The 20214-nt window shown below is 34.8% G+C and overlaps 1 pseudogene; it reads left to right on the forward strand.

Annotated features, from left to right (window-relative positions):
- Window positions 1–15198: 15198 nt before the first annotated feature.
- LOC150052715 (olfactory receptor 5T7-like) lies at window positions 15199–15932 on the forward strand (annotated as a pseudogene).
- Window positions 15933–20214: the final 4282 nt, after the last annotated feature.

Genomic DNA, 20214 nt, shown 5'->3' on the forward strand with positions numbered 1-20214 from the left:
TGTCTCCCTCCCTATCCATACTCTGAAACTGAACTTCTCTTTCATCTGACAATTATACTACTGTATTAGCAATTGAGAGATTGAATGAGCAGAACAGATGTTGGACTTAACGGCGAACTTGTTTGCAAATTTGAATTAGTTTTTTAAAAAATAAACCTGAAGGATTTGTTCCAGAAGTATTTTTTTCCTAACGTATCTTTTCACTGTTTGTTCTTGAAACAAATATCATTGGTTACTCATTTGCAGAATCAGTTGGGTTTATTACTGATATTTAAAATTAATTTTAATTTCATTGTAATGACAGGTGTTTCAATTTATAAGCTGATTTATAAGGAAAGTCCTGCAGCATATGTTCATGCATTGTTATTAGAAGTAATTTATAGTATATCCTTTAAAATGGTATTATCCTCCTATTGTTTCCTGTAGACTTTTTAAATGAATTGAATCAATCATTTTTCAATGTAGGATTAAAAGCAATTAGTTAAATGCACAATACTTAGAGAATTCTAAATTCTGAATTAAAATAAATGCCAATTTTTCTTGTGTGAAGTGAGAAAGTTCATACCTTAATATACAAATGTCAAATATTTTTGATTTTTCTTTGTAGACATAAAAATATTCAATAAACCATCAATTAATACTATATCTATATGTGTAGCTGTAAGAATTCATATATTGATTTGTCATTCCAAATACATCGCTGATTTTAAAATACCTAATCCTTGAAATATTCCTTCTTTTCAAAAAGTTATAAAACAAATAATTTCTTTTTCTATTTTTTGCCAGTCCTGGGGCTTAGCACAGGGCCTAAGAACTGTCCTTAGGCCTTCTGAAGGATAGAGTTCTACAACCTAAGCCACAGCTTCATTTCTGGCTTTATCTGTATATGTGGTACGCAGGAATCAAATCCAAGGCTTCGTGCATCTTAGACAAGCATTATATCACTAGACAACATCCTGGCACAGTATTTTTTTCCATTATTTTTGTTTATTTTTTATTGTGATTAATAGAAGGGTTACATTATATTCACCAGATAGAAGGTGTATAACTGCACAAACATTGATACCCTTTCTCATGACATGGTCCCCATTTCCCTCCCACCCTCTCCCCCGCTTATCCTGATTTCCCCCCTTCCCTATGCAATTTCAAATAACCAATTATGCACATATAAAATATATCAGATAACAAAGTGAAATATTGTAACAATAAGAGATAACCAAGGGATGGCAAAAGAGATGAAAGATAACATAGTACATTAAGGACAACAGTCACTCATTATATGGCTTTTGTTTCCCTCTCCTGAACGTCCTTACATTTAGTGTCATACTATTTGGCCTAATGTCTCTAGATTTTCTTCTATTGTAAATCTCTGCTAGGAGAGCCCAAGGTTTCTACTGATTATGACAAATGAGGGAGACTGTTGGGCCTATGTTCCTTTGAGTCTGGCTTACTTCACTTAATATGATTTTTTTTCTAAGTCTTTCCATTTCCTTACCTGGCATAGTATTTTTAAAGTCAAGAGTAACAGGAATGGGTAGATCTAAATGAGTGAATTTAGAAACCCTGAAAACATTTTTTTAAACACTTTGATCCATTGATAGAACTTTTTCCAAAATATAAGTGAACACATTGACTGAATTACAGAATTTTCTAGTATGTCTCTAACTTTTCTTCCCTAATGCATCCAAGATATGAAATTTGTGGAAGATAATATATATGTACAGTATATATATGTGCACACACACACACACACACACACACACACAGAGACTCAAGCTATAATCTCCTAAATAAAATCTCTCACATTTATCATAGTGAATTTTTCAAAGTTAATTATTTTTTTTCAAGTAATGAATAATTTACATTGACAAAGCTATCAGTGTTAATTCTACTTACCAGAATAACAGAGGGTTTAGGTATACTGTATATAAAAATATATGTTAAGCTAAAAACTTTAAATAACTGTATACATGAATAGATATGTCATGTTTTATTTAACTAAAATTTTATTTAACCACAACTAGGCAAATATAAAATTATTAAAATGTTTTCCATAGCTCAAATAGTCCATAGAAAAGTAGCTAAGTACTTTTTGTTTTAGTTACAGATTAGTTATCATGTCAGAAACTTATAGTAAGATAAATGAGATTATACCTACTGAAGTAGTACAGTGAATCCTTTATTTGAGTCATTTTTGAGGCTTGAACTCAGGGTCACATACTTTCTTTTGTCTTTTCCTTCCTCTGTTGGCATACTACTACTTGAGACTTAACTCCACTTTGCTTTTTGAAAGTTAACTGCAGATAAGTGTCTGTCTGGTTTGTCAGCCAGCCTGGCTTCAAAGTGAAAATTTCAAATTTCAGTAGCTACACTTAGGCAACAGCTACTGGCAAGCAGCTCATACACTGGATGTTAAATGTACATGGGTCAATTGGGTTACAGTGGTTAATGCCTGTAATCCTAGTGGATAAAGAGTCTAAGATCTGCTGTGCTTTGAAGCTAGTTCAGACAGGTAAGTACTTGAGACTTATCCCCAATTAACAATCAAAAAGCAGAAAGTGGATCTGTAGCTCACATGTTAGGATGCCAGCCATACTCAGGGAAGGCCCTAAGATCTTGAGTTCGTGCACCAGTACCAGCAACAACAACAACAACAACAACAAACAATGACAACAACAAACACCCCATATGTGCCAGTACATTCTACCTGTGAGCACGCCAGGAATGACCAATGTGAACTATATATTCCTGGTACCTGTGTGTGTACAACTTCAATGGTGCACCTTAATTTCTTTGATCTTGACCTTCACTGACCAGACTTCAGGTCAAGAAAATGATTTACATGTTATAGTTTATTTTATTCTAAATGGTGTTCCTATTGATATTTATTATCTCTACAAAAATCTAAAGTGTACAATTTGTTTCTACCTTGATTTGAGTTTGTAAGAATTTTGATAGACAAAAATTAATGGAGCTTAGATATTTGAGAAATCATATGACTCCATTTGGGAGACAATCAATATTCAGTGCTTGTCGAATCCTCTTTCTTAGATTTTAATGCTTTTTGGCATAAAGTTCACGTTTGAATCAAGTTAACACTAATAAGTATTTCCTAAGTAATAGAAAGCCTCTTCTCTTACCTTTAGAAATGAACTGCTTTACCAATTAAGGCAAGCCACAAATGTTACACATTTTAATCTTTTCACTAGATGTTGAAACGCCTCACACTGTCCACAGGGAAACCCTGAGGAGGAGAAAACACAGTGTCTTCTGGGAAAAGAAAAATACCAAGGAAAAATATTCCCATAGTAAATAAATGAAAGCTATACAGTAATCAATTATATGACAAATGAAATAACAGATTGCAGAAACACATATTAGATCCTTGTATCAGATTATTCCTCAGAAAAGAGCAGCAGATACTGAAGACAAGGAACTAAGTCTAATGAGCTAGAAACAGATCCAGCTTGAAGACTAATTATACGATGGTTATTTTATAAAATGCTCCTGAAGTCTAGTTTCTGACTCTTGAAATATAACTTTTTCAATTCTCTCAGGTCCTTATGCTACATACACAGAAATAACACCTTATACATATATGATCTCTCTTACCTGCCCATCTTTGAATTTGGTTCACTAAGAATATTTTTTAACATTATGCTTAATCACTCCACTAACTTTTTGGCGTAAATGGCACAGAAATGAACCTGATATACGGTAAAAAATGCACCTAAAGTCTTTCACATTAATGATCATAAATACCCTCTCTCAAAAAGAAACTTGTAGAAAATTGACAAAAGGGGACAATTGGTTTAGACCTTAATATTATATCAATATTCACAGTCTTCATTATTATAGTTCAATGAATACACATTTGAATTTTTGTTTCTCTGTAATATATTTATCACATATTACAGCTTGTGTGTACATGTTCATACACATACATGTCAAATTATTAATACAATTTTCACAAAGTATATTACATACATTTTGGAAATGACATACCTTGGAGTTTATAATTCTCTTTACCATATATGCATGTTATTTTGCTTGTCTTTCTGTTATATTTATTCCTACAAAAGCATATTTCTTTTTCTCATATATTTTTATTGCAATTAATAGAAGGGTTACATTATATTCACCAGATACAAGGTGCATTACTTCACATACATTGATTGATACCCTTTCTCATGTCTTGGTCCCCATTTCTCTCCCCCCACCCCCACCCCTCATCTTGATTTCCTCCCTTCCCTATCCAACTTCAAAAAACCAAATATGCATATATACAATACATCAGATAACCAGGTGAAATAATGTAACAGTGGGAGATAACCATGGGACAACAAAAGTGATGAGAGATAACATACTACATTAAGGACAACAATCATTCTTCATATGACATTTATTACTATATCCTGGAGGTCTTTCATTTAGCTTCATTCTATGCTGCCTTATATATCTAGCTTTTGTTCTATTATAAATCTCTGCTAGGAGAACCCAATGCTTCTACTGATTATGACAAATGAGGGAAACCATTGAGCCTATGTTCCTTTAAGACTGGCTTACTTCACTTATATTTTCTAAGTCTTCCCATTTCCTTACAAATAGGGTGATATCATTCTTTCTGACAGCAGCATAGAATTCTATTGTGTATAAATACCACACCTTTCGATCCACTCATCAACTGAAGGGCATCTGGTTTGGTTCGATATCTTTGCTATGGTAAATAGTGCTGCAATGAACATCGTTATGCTAGGGGATTTAGTATGTCCTTGTTTCTGGGTAAATGCCAAGTAGTGGAATTTTCTGGGTAATAGGAGAGTTCTAAGTTTAGTCTTTTGAGGAACTGCCATACTGCTTTCCATAGTGGATGAACGAGTTTGCACTCCCACCAACAGTGTAGTAGTGATCCCTCCTGGCCACATTCCTGTGAGCATCTGTTGTTATTAGATTTCTTGATCCTGGCCATTCTTACTGGAGTGAGGTGGAATCTTAGAGTTGTTTTGATTTGCATTTCTTTTATGTCCAGACATGTCAAGCATTTCTTCATGTTTCTATAGGCCATTCTCATTTCTTCTTCAGAGAATACTATCTTTAAGTCTTTGGCCCATCTTTTAATGGGATGGAAGTTTCTTTGGAGATTAGTTTTGGAGTGATTTAATTTTTTGAGCTGTTGATATATTTTAGATCTGAGGCTTTTGTCCTTTGTATGGTCAGTGAAGATCTTCTCCCACTCTGTAGGCTTTCTAGTTCATTTTCTCACTATGTCCTTGCCATACAGAAACTCTGCAGTTTAATGCAGTCCAACTTACCCAGGCTTTCTCTAGTTTATTGTGTTTCTTGGTCCTTATTATGAAATTTTCTACCTGTACCAAAGAGACCTACTGTATCTCCTATTCCTTCTTGTAAAGTTTTCAGTGTAACTGCTTTTACCTCGAGGACTTTGAACCATTTGGACTTAATCCTGGTGCAAGGTGACAGAGAAAGATCCAACTTTAGCTTTGTGCAGGTGCTTAAGTTCTGTCAGCACCACTTGTTGAAGAGGCTATCTTTCTTCCATTTTCTATTTTTGCTCCACCCGTATCAAAGATTAGGTGGCCATATGTCTCAGTGTTAATACCTGGGTCCTCAGTTCTATTCCATTGGTCTTTTGGCCTATTATTGTGCCAGTACCAACCTGTTTTTTTTCACTGTAGCTCTGCAATAGAGTCTAAAGTTTGGTATTGAATTTCCTTCTATGATGATCTTTCTACTAAGAATTGTTTTTGCTATACTGGGTCTTTCATTATTCCATAGGAAATTTTTGATTGTCTCTTCTACTTCTTTAAAGAATGACATTGGGATATTGATGGGTATTGCATTGAATTTGTAGATAGCCCTTGGCAAGACTGCCATTTTCATGATATTCTTCTGATCCAGGAGTATGGAAGGTTTTTTCCATTTCTTCAGTTCTTCTTTAATTTCCTTTTTCAGTATTTTAAAGTTTTCATCAAAAGGGTCCTTTACATTCTTAGTTAAATTAATTCCTTGGTACTTTATTTTCTTTGAGGCTATTGCAAAAAGGCATTGCTTTCCTGATTATTTCCTCATTCCTTTCATTGTTGGCATATAGGAAAGCAGATGATTTTTGAGGGTTAATTTTATATCTTGCTACCTTGCCAAAGATTTGAATCAGCTCAAGCAGCTTGGGAGCAGAGTCTATAGGGTTCTTTAAATACAGAATCACGTCATCTGCAAAGAGGGAATGTTTCACTTCCTCTTTCCCTATTTGGATCCCCATTTTGCTTGCTTTTTGCCTTATTGCTCTGGCTAGGAATTCTAATACTATGTAAAAGAGGAGTGGAGAGAGTGGGCATCCTTATCTCGTTCCTGATTTGTAGAAGAAATGGCTTTAGCTTTTCGCCATTAAGTATAATGCTAGCCGTGGGTTTGTCATACACAACCGTTATTATAGTGAGTAATGTTCCATGGATTCCTAGTTTCTCCAGAGCTTTTAGCATAAAGGGGTGTTGGATCTTGTCAAATGCCTTTTCTGCATCTATTGAGACAATCATATGAATCTTGTCCTTGCTCTTGTTGCTGTGCTGAATTATATTAATTGATTTGCATATGTTGAACCAACCTTGCATCCCTGTGATGAATCCTGTTTTTATCATAAGTGTATAACTTTTTGATGAGTTGCTGAAGATGATTGGCCAGTATTTTGTTGAGAAGTTATGCATCAGTATTCATCAACAAAATGGGTCTATAATTTTCTTTCTTTGATAAATCTCTGTCTGGTTTGGGGATAAGGGTTATAGTGGCTTCGTAGAATGAGTTTGGCCAAGAGCCTTCATTTTCAATTTTGTTGAAGAGCTTGAGGAGTATTGGTGTGAGCTCTCCTTTGAAGACCTTATAGAATTCAGCTGTGAATCCATCTGGCCCTGGGCTTTACTTGGATGGAAGGTCTCTTATTGCCATTTCTTTTCCAGTGTTTGAAATAGGTCTGTTTAGTTGGATTAGGTCTTCTTGGTTCAGTGTGTATGTTAATATTGGCTAGAAATCCATCCTTTTCTTCTAGATTCTCAAATTTGTTGGCATAAATGTTTGAAAAGTATTACCTCAGGATGCTCTGGATCTTGGTAATTTCTGTTGTGATATTACCATTTTCGTCTGTTCTTTTGTTTATTTGGGTGTGCTCCCTTCTTTTTTTGGTAAGACTTGCTAAGGTCTGTCAATTTTGTTAATTTTTTCAAAGAACCAAATCCTTGTTTTTTTGATTCTTTCTATAGTTTCTTTGGACTCCAATTCATTTAATTCTGCTTTGATTTTAAATATTTTGCTTCCTTCTACTGGAATTAGGGTTGGTTTGTTGCTCTTTGTCTAAGAACTTAACACGTGACATTAAATTGTTGGTTTGCAATTTTTCCAATTTGTTATTGTAGGCACTCAGAACTATAAAATTTCCTCTGAGTACTGCCTTTGCTGTGTCCCAAAGGAGCTGATATTTTGTTAAATTTCATAAACTGTTGAATTTCTCTTCTTATCTCCTCGATGACCCATTGGTGATTCAACAATGTGTTGTTCAATCTCCATGACTTACAGGTTTTTCATTGGTGGAGATTGGTGTTCAGTTCCAATTTGATGCCCTTGTGGTCTGAGAGAGTGCAGGGAATAATTTCAGTTTTTCTGAATCTGCACAGGTTTGTTTTATGCCCTAAAATGTGGTCTATTTTGGAAAATGTTTCATGTGCTTCTGAAAAAAACATAAATTGTGATGTTGCTGGGTGAAATAATCTGCAGATATCTGTTAGATCTAGTTGGTCAATGCAGTTGTTCAATTCTGAGGTTTCTCTGTTGAGTTTTTGCCTGATTGATCTGTCCATAGGTGAGAGTGGTATGTTAAAGTAACAAACAGCCACTCTGTTTCGATCTATATGTGGTTTTAGTGAAAGTAAAGTTTGCTTGAAGAAGTTTGTGCTCTGGGATTAGGTGTGTAGATATTTAAGATGATTATGTCCCGCTGGAGGAGAGACCCCTTTATTAGTATTTAATAACCTTCTCCGTATTTTCTCATTAATTTTAGTTTGAAGTCTATTTTATCTGATGTAAGGATGGCAACTCCAACTTGTTTATGGGGGCCGTTTGCTTGATAAACTTTATTCAACCTCTCACTTTCAAAAATGTTTGTTTTGGGGGGCAAGAATGATAGATCTTGCTTTTTGATCCAACTAGACAGTCTATGCCATTTAATTGGAGAGTTAAGTCCATTGATATTGAGAGATAGGACTGAAATATATTTACTATTTCCTGCCATTTTTAACAACTTTCATTAGGGCCTGTGGCTTGACAGTTCTTGCAGTACTTAGCTGGTATGATTTTTAGGTGCCATTTCTTTGTCAGAATCATGTTTGTATTGGTTTTCAATGTGTAGGAGATCTTTGAGAATTTTCTGTAATGCTGGTTCAGTTGCAACTTTTCCTTGGAATGGATGGTTTTTATTGTTCCCTCAGTTATGAATGAGAGTTTAGCTGGGAACAGTATTCTTGGTTGGTAGTTATTTTTCTTAAGGGCATGACATAAATCCTTCCAATCTTTTCTTGCTTGCATGGTCTCTGCTGAGAAATCTGTGGTTATTCTCATTCCGCTGTTTCCTTTGTAGGTGATTGTTCTCTTCTCCCTGGCTGCTTTTAGGATCCTTCCTTTAGTCTCTATTGATCCTGTATGTATTATAATATGGCGGTGGGATGTCCTTTTCTGGTCATGTCTGGAGTTCTAGTTGTATCTGGATGGGCCTGCCCTTCTGGATATTTGGGAAGTTCTCTGAGATGATTTCCTCAAATATATTTCCAATACCATTGACCTCTTTCTTCAGGCACTCCTCAGTACCAATTAATCTTAAATTACGCTTCCTAATTGTATCTTGGCCCTCCTGAAGCAGTCTCTCAAATTTCCTAGATTTGGTTTGACTCATTTTCTGTTCTTTCTCTATAACAACTAGATTATTTTCAACCCCAGATATTTTCTCTTCTGCATTGTCGAAACTGCTATGATAACTTTCTACTTTATTCTTCATCTCCCTTCCTTCTAGACGCTCATTTTTTTCATATATTTTTATTGTAATTAATAGAAGGGTTACATTATATTCACCAGATAGAAGGTGCATTACTTCACATACATTGATACCTTTTCTCATGTCTTGGTCCCCATTTCCCTCCCTCCACCCCAATCCCTCATCTTATTTTCCCCCCTTCCCTATCCTATTTTAGTTAACCAAATGAGCATATGTTCAATATATGAGATAACAAAGTGAAATACTGTAACAATATAAGATAACCCTGGGACAGCAAAAGAGAGGAGATAGCATAGTGCATTAAAGGACAACAATCACTCATTATATGGCTTTTGTTTCTATATCCTGGAGGTCCTTTCATTTAGTGTCATATTATATGGCCTTATGAATCTAGGTTTTTTCTATTATAAATCTCTTCTAGGAGCAATTGCTCATTTTTGATGCCTTGTATCTCTTGTTTTAGATCATGTATGGACTTCTTTAACTCCTTGATTTCCATTTGAGTGGTTAGCTCAGCAGCTTTACTCTCATTGGACATTTGTTGGTGTTCGGTCAGGTTTTTGTTTGTGGATCCTATGAATTTGTTCTTTTTTCTTTATTATGGCCTCCTTTATGCTTCCTCTTGTTCACGTATCACCTTCTTCATGGTTTCATCTCGTTTAGATATAGATTCCTCACGTATCTCTTTCTGTATGTTTTCAAACTTTTCATTAATTATGTTTATCAATTGCATTTGTATAGCATTTAGAGGACTCTCTTCTGGTTTTTCTATTGTCTGCTCCATTGCCTGTTTATATTGGGTGGGAGATGCTATTCCTTGATTTGCCATTTTTCTTGAGTTTCTTGTTCTGCCCATTTGAAAATGGAGGCAAGATTAATACTAAACAAGATTACAATTTTTAGGATATAATCAGCCTAGAGCTCTTTAGCTGGCCAGACAGTAGATGTTCACAATTTTAGATTGGTATTCTCTCTCTCTCTCTCTCTCTCTCTCTCTCTCTCTCTCTCTCTCTCTCTCTCTCTCTCTCTCTCTCCCTCTCTCTCTCTCTCTCTCTATTTTTGTGCACTTACAGACAAATCTAATACCACCACTGATCACAGTTTTATGACCAAAAAATAAACCCCACAATCTATTCTCTATTATATTTAACTCCCTCTGGTCCTACAGTATAATTGAACATCTAGATATACAGTATTGCTCAACAACCATCAACTATAGATCCATGCATTATAAATGTTGAAGGATGAACAAATGACCAGAGCTAGAAAACAGTATGAAAGACAAGAAGGGAGGTAAGAAAAAGAGTAATGTAGGAGTGTAAGATTAATATAGTAATGAAGAAAAGGGATAATGTAAGGATAACTGACCTAAGGTGATAAAAGGTAAAATAGTTGAGTACAAAATTTAGAAAAAATAAGATAAAATAAGAAGATTAATAAGAAGAATATATAGAGAAAAGAGGAAGGTATATCCAGGGGAGTTCAATGACACAAATTAAAAAAATAAAAATATACCAAAAAAAGAAAAAGAAAAACAAGAAAAAAGGTGGAGGAGATCCCACACAACTGTGAGTTCTTAGACAAGAAATACTAGGGTTAAGAACCAACAGATGGAAAAGCAGGTGACTGTATCAATATAAACATCATTTGTATCCCGTCTGTACCCAGTGCTGTCATTATGTTTCTAGGAACAACCACAATGACAGAAGGAAAGTAGGGGGTAGGGGAAGGAAAAAAATCATACCATTAAAAAAATGTGAAGGTAAAATGGCAAAAAAAAAAATAACAACACATAAAAATGCAAATAAAAATGGGTAGGAATAAAAGGGGAAAAAAAGAAAGAAAAAAAAGGGTATTCTTCAGTTTGGATTTTTTTGAGGCAGGGGGGATGGGATAGGAAACTTGTGTCTCCGCTAAATTCGGGATCCGAACACTTCAAAAAGTCTTTTTCTCTTGCTATTTGGCTTTGTGGGTTTTCTGATCAGTTTGTTTGATTGGGCAGGAAAAAAAAAAAAAAGAAAACAACCAACAGTGGAGTCAGGAGGAGCTTTGTTTACCAGGAATGTGACCCCACCCAGGGGGAGGAACTTCCGCTAGTGCCTGGGACAGACATCCAGCTAAGCTGCCTCTGGGAAATATTTTGCCCATTTGAATGATGGCGCTGCCAGCACCACTTCTCAGGCTCCAGTTGGTTGGGCAGGGTCTTTTCCAGCAGTTCTTGGCTGGTTGGGGAGGTGATTCCTTCCCAGTGCTGTTCTATGAGCAGAGGTGGAAATTTCTCCACGGAGCTACTCACAAATTGCTGGATTTTCTGGTTCCATGAAGCTGGCAGGTCCACGCCATGGCTGGGTGAAGGCTCTGGGCCTGTATGGCTCTGTCTGGAGCCGCCAGGTCTGCACTGCCAAGAAACACTATCTGCTCAGGTTCAGGAGGGAGGCTTTCCCAAAGCATATTTCTAAATAAAAGTATGTAATGTGAACAGAACAGCATGAAGATGTATCTGAATACAAGTTTTTCATCCATCTACTACATTTCATAAGGCATGCTGTGATTGCATGCTATTGTAGCTTATTCAAATTATTTGTTTTGATATATTACTAGCATGAGAAAAATAGGCCCTGGAAAGTTGAATTATAACCCAGTAAATAGAAAATTTCTGTCATAATTTTTAATATTCTTGTCTTAAAGATTCTTATCTTTTATTCAAGCATTTTTGAAAGTTTTCTGAAATGTTACTTTAAACTAGAGATCAAAGAACTCTTTTCAGTGTATAAATGATTGCATGATATGTCTTTTTCCAGAGACATTTACAGATGAATTATTTTAGTAAATTATCATCACATTTTCTGAACAAGAAGGTAATTGCTGAGCATTCCCCTAGGAACAATATCTCCTTTGGGATTCAGGAACAATTGAGTAAGTTCATATAAACCATCTAAATGAATCATGTTCATAATAATTCTAAATTTGCAATTTTTGATTCACAGGTAAGAGACATTCCACGCCATTTTTTGAATATTTTAAAAACCTTAAAATTCAATATTTCATGTTTTACTAAACTATATTGCTAATAGCAGATATTATAATTTTTTTTCCTTTCTTCTTGTCTAAATAGGTAGAATGTACATAGTAAATTTTAGTTTATTGAAAGTTCTATTCCCAAATTCAAACTGATCACCTTGTGGAAAGCAAAAAAGTAAATAAAAAACAATAATTTTTCTCAAGGAAAGAAAACAAGTCACCTTGAAGTATGATCAATTAGGAAATTGCAAACAAGGCCAATAAACATGTAAAAAAAATGCAATTTAACATTGAAAGGAGAATGCAATCAATAGTTCCATTTGATTGACCCCATTAATTACATGATTTTGAAGCAATCCCATAGTACTTCTGATTTTGAATATTTTTCTCATCAAGCATTTTAAAAATTCTAAATCACTTCAAGAATGTTTTCTTTTGTTTTACACTAAGGGTAAGGGGATTGGGGAAGGTCAATTGTCAGAGGCATGGATTTACCAGCCGGAGGTATTGCAAAACAGGTGAAAGTACCAGCATTTTGAGTGAGATAGCATATTGACTTTGCCTTTGACATTGATCTTAGAATGTTGCTGCAAAGAATAAAGTAATTCAGACAAAAATCCATTACTGTCTCAAGTGCTCAAAAGCCAGTTATCATCTGTCTTCCTTTGCAACTTAGTGTAAAAACATTAAATATATTTTTGTTTCCTGCATTTTGCTCCAATTGCATTCACATACAGGAATTATCATTTAAAAATTGATTATTATTACAGTTTCTAAGAGCTATAGTCATTTTATCCTTACAATTCTGATTTGTTTTGACATAAAGATATTACATTAGAAAAGCTTGTAATACTTAGGTTTCCATTTTGTTGTGTGGAAATTATAAATTAAAAGTCACTCTGAGGGGCCGGGAGTTTGGCCTAGTGGTTAAAGTGCTTGCCTACCATGCACGAAGACCCGGGTTTGATTACTCGGTACCCCACATACATAGCAAAAAGCCGGAAATGGTGCTGAGGCTCAAGTGATAGAGCTCTAGCCTTGAGAAAGTCCAAGGACAGTGCTCATGCCCTGAGCCCAAGCCCAGGACTAGAAAAAAAAATAAATAAATAAAAAAAATAAAAGTCACTCTGATTCCTAGGGTGTGGGACCAGAAGGGAGAATAATGAAAAACACGTTGTATGCATTTACTTATATATGACAAATCTCATTAATATGTACAAACAATGCATATTAATTTAAAATTATTTCACACTGTAAAATGTCACTTTCAAGAACAATTGAGTTGAAGTGCTTGACACCTTGAACATTTCTTATCTCATTCAAGCAAGGAAGTGAAGTTCACTAATGTACAAATATACCTTATGTAATCCAAAACATATTCTGGGTGTCAGTACATTACACAATTTGTAAAATTCTCTGTTAGTTAAAAAATAGTCCAGTAAAGTGTCGGTTTCAGGGAAAAACAATAATCAAACTATTGCTTTATAACTATGGGTTATCCTGATAATGTTTGTGAATGAAAGTGTTTCAGAACAAAGGTCTACCCTACTCACAGAAGAAAATTGTTGGTAGAGTACTTGCCTTTATGTGTTGTACCCTAAGAATAGGAAAAAAATTAAATTAAATAAAAATAATGAAGCATGAGAAATGCAACTCAAAACTCCTATATATAATTCCTGATAATTTGATCATTATATATATATATTATATATATTTGTGATCAAATATTTGACAACTAGAAAATTCAGATAATGGTTGAAGTGAGTTTGGTTGAGATATAATATATTCTTATCTGGAAAAGTACTGATTAAAATACTATAACAAAAGATTGTGTATATTCGATGCGCACACAAATATATTGTGAATTGCATTATATAAAAAAAAATGCCTGCGTATAATAAAAATCTATCTTCCCAATAGTATTGAACTGTCAACCAAAAGCAGAAAGTGAATACATAAAAAAGGAAGGTTATATTCAATACATCTTTTGTATAAAGATAAAACTAATAATACCAATTTTCATTTCTTCCTTTATTAGAAATTACTTTTATATGTAATTATAAATATTTGGTTTAGTATGGTTTCAAATAAATATTATGCTTTATTATTTTACCTATGACATTGAGTCATTTAGTGCTTATTTCATTGCTTGTATAGACAATACTTAAACACACCAACATTAAAACAATATTTCTAGTTTCTAGGAAAAAGTCTCTGGTTTGTATTCAAGATTTAAAGCAGTTCGAAAACCATGAAGACCAACAAAAATTTAGGTATTTGAAAGGATTGAAAATGATTAATGAATTAGCTAGGAGGACAAAAGCTAATGGAATGATAGAAACTTATGAAAACATACTGGCCGTGGTTCATTAGTAACATGAAGCTACTTATCTCCAGTAACAGAAAAAATACCATAATTATAAATTTTTAATAATAGGCAGATCTAATAATGCTAGAAATTTTGGGGGAACTTTCTAACAAAATATTTTTATAATACTGGAAGCAGCTAATTTATTGGATCAAACTAACTAGATATATTTTATATTCAAATTTGAATTTTATTAGCATATCTTTGACACCGAGTAGATATTGTTCACGTGCTGAGAAGAGCAGATTACAGTAAATCACTACACAATAATCAAAATATCTAGAAATAGACTTTCACATTCTGTATCTTGTTTGCTGATATAGTAACTCATTTGAGTGTCCTCAGAATCTTTAATTGATACCCTCTGGGGATTCATAATTATGAAAATAAGAATTAAATATGAGAATAATTAATCAGGTGATATGATGATTTTGAAAGTGCAATAGGACTACCAGTGTGTGAAAACTTATATTTGCAATTGGATAGTGCACAAATACCAGAAAACCTGGATTCCTGATCAGTTACTCATCCCTTGATACACTGCTTATTTATACATTGCCAATAAATAGAGGAAATATGCCGTTTGTGGTGTTTATTTAAAGTCATTTTGTCTTAAAGTAGTTATACCAAGTAGTTGCCAATGTTACCCCTTTCAGCATTCTCACCCATCCCTCCCAAACTACCCTTTCTTTTTTTCTTAAGTTGCACAAATAGCAATCTCTTGAATATCTTCAAGCCTGTTCTATATGATTTTGTCATGAAAAATATCACAGAAGTTTCCATATTCGTACTCAGGGGTTTCACAGATAACATTGAGCTTCAGATTCTCCTCTTCTTCTTTTTTCCGCCAATTTACCTCTTCACACTCCTGGGTAATTTAGGAATGGTGGTACTGGTGGCTGGGGATTCTCGACTGCACAACCCCATGTACTATTTCCTGAGTGTTTTATCCTCTTTGGATGCGTGCTTTTCAACAATTATTACCCCCAAGATGCTTGTAGACTTTGTATCACAGAAGAAAGTCATCGCTCTGTCTGGCTGTGCCATACAGATGTTTCTTGCTGTGACCTGTGGGACCACAGAGTGCTTTCTGCTGGCCGCCATAGCTTATGATCGCTACGTGGCCATCTACCACCCTCTTCTCTACTCGGTAATCATGTGCCCCAGAGTCTGTGTGGCCCTTATCATGGCCTCTTTCGTGGGGGGGGGGTTAATGAACTCTACTGTACACACTCAGTGGCCACCTGTAGCCTGTCTTTCTGTGGCTCCAATGACATCCAGCATTTCTTCTGTGATATCCCTCCTCTGCTCGCCATCTCATGCACTGACACTCACCTAAACCAGCTTCTGCTCTTTGTCTTTGTGAGTTCCATTGAGGCGGTCACCATCCTGATTGTCCTGCTCTCCTATGGTTACATTCTGTTGGCCATGCTGAAGGCATCTTCAGGAAACACCTGTGCATGGGTTAAAGACAAAGTTGTACCTGGATGATTCAACAGGAAAAAAAATTAAAACAACAGGAAAAAACACCAACCTTTGTTTCTGAGGGTCTGTGTTTGTCACTACTGAGAGTAAGCACAAATAAACAAAGAAAACAATTTTAAAACACCTGTTTAAGAACACCAATACTATGCTTGCTGAGGAAGATTGAGCAGAAATATCGGTATGCAAAGCAAGAGTCTGAATCACTTTACCCAAACCACCCCCTCCCTTTTTATTGATTGTTTTATTTATTTATTCATTCCATAATCCATTCCTTTATTTATTTTTGTTGGTATTTTGGTACTGAGAATGGGAACTCCACACAGATTTCCACAGTGGCTGTACCACTTTGAGTTCCTCACAGCGAGGAATAATGTTTCCATTCTTTCTTGTATACAAAGTTATGTTTCTGGGAGATTTTCTTCCCCTGGTGATGGCCAGTCTGACTGCACTGAGTAATAATTGCACTTTAGGTTTATTTGCATTTCTATGATCATTAGAGAAGTTGTACATTTTTTCATGTATTCATCGGCCATTTTGTCATTGCTGGAAAAACACTTAGCTCATTTGCAGATTTAGTAATTGCACTGGGAAGTTTGGAGGTATATAATATTCATTTTTATGTATTCTAGATATGAATCTCTAATCAGATGAAAACCTGACTAGTCTTTGAGTACTGTATGATTTCCTACTCTATCTTTTTTATTGTATCTCATTTTCTATTTCTATTTTATTTTATTATCAGGGTAACGTATAGAGGGTGTTACAGTTACACTCACCAACATTTTTCTTCAGCATTCTTCCCATGTTTTTCTCCCACTTTCCCTTCCCCCACTTCCTCCTAATCATCTTGTTTTTACCCTTTCCCACTTCGAATAAACAAATAAATGTATATACAATATACCAAGTAACAAAGTCAGATACAGTAACAAGATAAACCATAAAGGAAAAAAAGAGAAAAGAAATAACTTCATATAGTACATTAAGAATAACAATTACAATGATGAAACTCTTGTTTCCATATCCTAGAGTTCATTTCACTTAGCCTCATCCTATATAGCCATACGTACATAGGTTTTGAGCTATTGTGATCTTCAATGAGGAGAATCCTAGATATGTACTCTCTAATTATCTATGTATCTACATATCTACCCATGGAGCCTCTGTTCTTTTGGGTTTGGCTTACTTCATTTAACATAACTTTTTCCAAGTCTTTCTATTTCCTTACAAATGAGGCAATGCCATCCTTTCTGATGGCAGCATACAATTCCATTGTGTATAAATACCACATCTTCTTGATCCAATTATCTACTGAGTGGCATGTGGGCTGATTCCAAATCTTCACTAAGGTAAATAGTGCTGCAGTGAACATTGTTGTGCTAGGGGCTTTACCACCGCCTTGATTCTGGACTTTTGGGTAAATGCCAAAGAGTGGAATTGCTGGGTCAAAGGAAGGCTGTATGTTTAGACCTTCTAGTAATTCTATACTGCTTTCCAGAGTGGTTGAACAAGCTTACACTCCCACAAATAGTGTAGTAGTGATGCCTTCTGGCCACATCCCTGCCAGCATCTCTTGTTATTAGATTTCTTAATAAAGGCAGTTCTAACTTGAGTGAGGTGAAATCTCAAAGTCATTTTGATTTGCAATCCTTGTATGGCCAGAGATGTTGAGCATTTCTTCATGTGTCTAGACTACAGGCCATTCTTTTTTCCTCTTCAGAGAAGTCTCTCTTTAAGTCTTTATCCCACCTTTTAATGGCATTGTTGGGGTTTTTTTTGAGCATTGTTTTTGTGAGATTCTATTTTTTAGCTGTAGATATATTTTAGATATGAAGCCCCTGTCTGTTGTATGGCTAGTGAAGATCTTCTACTCTGAGGGATATTTATTTAATTTGCTATTTCCTTTGCTGTACAGAAGCTCTAAAGTTTAATGCAGTCCCACTTGCCCAAACTTTCTTCAATTTGTTGTGTTTCTAGGCCTTTATTAAGAAAGTTTCTATCTGTGTCAAGGAGCCTTAATGAATCTCCTATTCCTTCCTGTAAAGTTTTCAGATAATCTGCTTTTACCTCCAGATCTTTCATGCATTTGGAAATAATTGTGGTGCTGAGTGATATATAAGGATCCAATTTTAGTTCTCTGCAGGTGCTTAACCAATTCTGCCAGCACCATTTGTTGAAGAGGCTGTCTTTCTTCCATCCTGTTTTTGGCTCCCTTATTGAAGATTAGGTGGCCATCAGTCTCTGGATTGATTTCTGGCTCATAATTTTTTTTCCATTGGTCCTCAGGCCTGTTTTTGTGTTAGTATCAGTTATTTTTTTATAACTATAGCTCTGTAATAGAATCTGAAGTTTGGTATTGGTATTTCTCCTGCACTGTTCTTTCTGCTAAGGATTGTTTTTGCTACTTGGAGTCTTATATTATTCCTATGAATTTTTGGATTGCTTCCTCTACCTCTTTAAAGAATGACATTGGGATATTGATGTGTATGGCATTGAACTGGTAGATGGCCCTTGGCAGGATTGCCATTTTCATGATGTTAATTCTTCCCATCCAGGAGCATGGGAGAGTTTTCCACTTCTCAGTTCTGCTTTAATTTCCTTTTTCAGGTTTTTTTTAAAGGTTTCATCATAAAGATCCTTTACTTCCTTAGATAAGTTAATTCCTAAGAATTTTTGAGGCTATTGCAACAGGTTAATTGTATTTAATTGCTAGGGTTATATAGAGAGGGGTTACAGTTACATTCATCAGGTAGTGGGTACATTATTTCTTGAACAATAATATTGCTTGCCATGGTTTTCTTCCACTGTCCCTCCCCTTCTTTCTCCTAATCATCTTGTTTGACACTAAAATATTAAGAGCCTTATTTTCATTGTCATTGTTCAGACATATTTTTGCACATTGCTTTATAATAATACTAAAAGTTTTGTTGAAGTTAAGAAGCTAACTTTGACAATACCCACATCTCATTTCATCAACCTCATATAATGGAATGCAAAAATAATGTAAAATAAGTCCTTTATTGGGTGTGGATTCTAGTTGGATTGCATAAGACAAAGAAAAAGATTAAATGTCCATACACAAAAAGTCCATGAGATTCTTATCTCCAATTAGCCGCCAGAAAACCAGAAGTGGCGCAGTGGCTCAATTGGTAGAGTGCTAGCCTTTAGCTGAAGAGATGAGGGGACACCCACAGGCCTAGGATTCAAGCCCCACGACCAACCAAAAAAAAGCAATGTGTGGAGGAAAGAATCAATGAGCAAAGAAAGAGGGAAAACAGTATTAGTAAGTTGTACAGAATCAAAATTTTATGTGCTTGTATGTATGAAATTATCATCGTATGCTAAAAACAGCACAATACTTATGTGTTTCTTCTTGTATATATCCAAATAAACATTGTTTATAAGGAGTAAAATGATTAATAAATTTGAAATTATAATTTGAAGTAGTTCTCATGGACTTTTCTGAATTTTAGTGTATTCCATTACTGTTAGAATACTTTTTGCTCATTACATAATCATACTTTTCAATTCATACTTTTCAGAATACAATTTTCATCTTAAAATTTTGATTCCATTTTTTCATATATTTTTATTGTAATTAATAGAAGGGTTACATTATATGCACCAGATAGAAGGTGCATTACTTCGCATACATTGATACCCTTTCTCATGTCTTGGGCCCCGTTTCCCTCCCCCCTTCTATCAATTTTATAGTATCCATCCTAAAACAAAGGTTTCACTGAAAATTTCTATTCCATATTAATTTAATCTTGTATTTATATCATGTTAACATTAAATGTATAAGTTAATATAATTATTAAGTGTCAATTTGGAAAACAAGTAGTGTGTCTATGACTGGATAGTGAAATAATCACTGAGGTGGACACAATTTATTATAAGTCTACTGTTTTGAGCCGATAAGGAATAAGTGTTTCATATAATATGAAGGTCAAGTGGCCTTCAACCTTCAACCTAGAAGAATGATCTTAATCAAAGTACTGCAGAAAATGGACTGACGGTGATGAAATGATAAAACTCTGCCTTTCTTTTTAGTGACAGATTTTTTTCAGAATAAGATTTTGCTATGTGGAAATAGCTTTCTGTTTTATTGCAAATTATTCCACCCCTGAAATTGAGGCTGTGCCTATACATTTTAATATTTCTAAATCCCAGAAAAGGGATACAATCACTGATACTTTTTTGTGTTGTTATTTCAGTAATTTTATTCTCATGGAATTGACCATATTGTGATTCCTGGGTATGCTAAGTTCTACAAAATTGTAATTGAATC

This window comes from Megascapheus bottae, chromosome 16 (genome assembly GCF_031878675.1).
Source record: "Megascapheus bottae isolate mThoBot1 chromosome 16, mThoBot2.hap1, whole genome shotgun sequence".
Taxonomy (NCBI): Eukaryota; Metazoa; Chordata; class Mammalia; order Rodentia; family Geomyidae; genus Megascapheus; species Megascapheus bottae.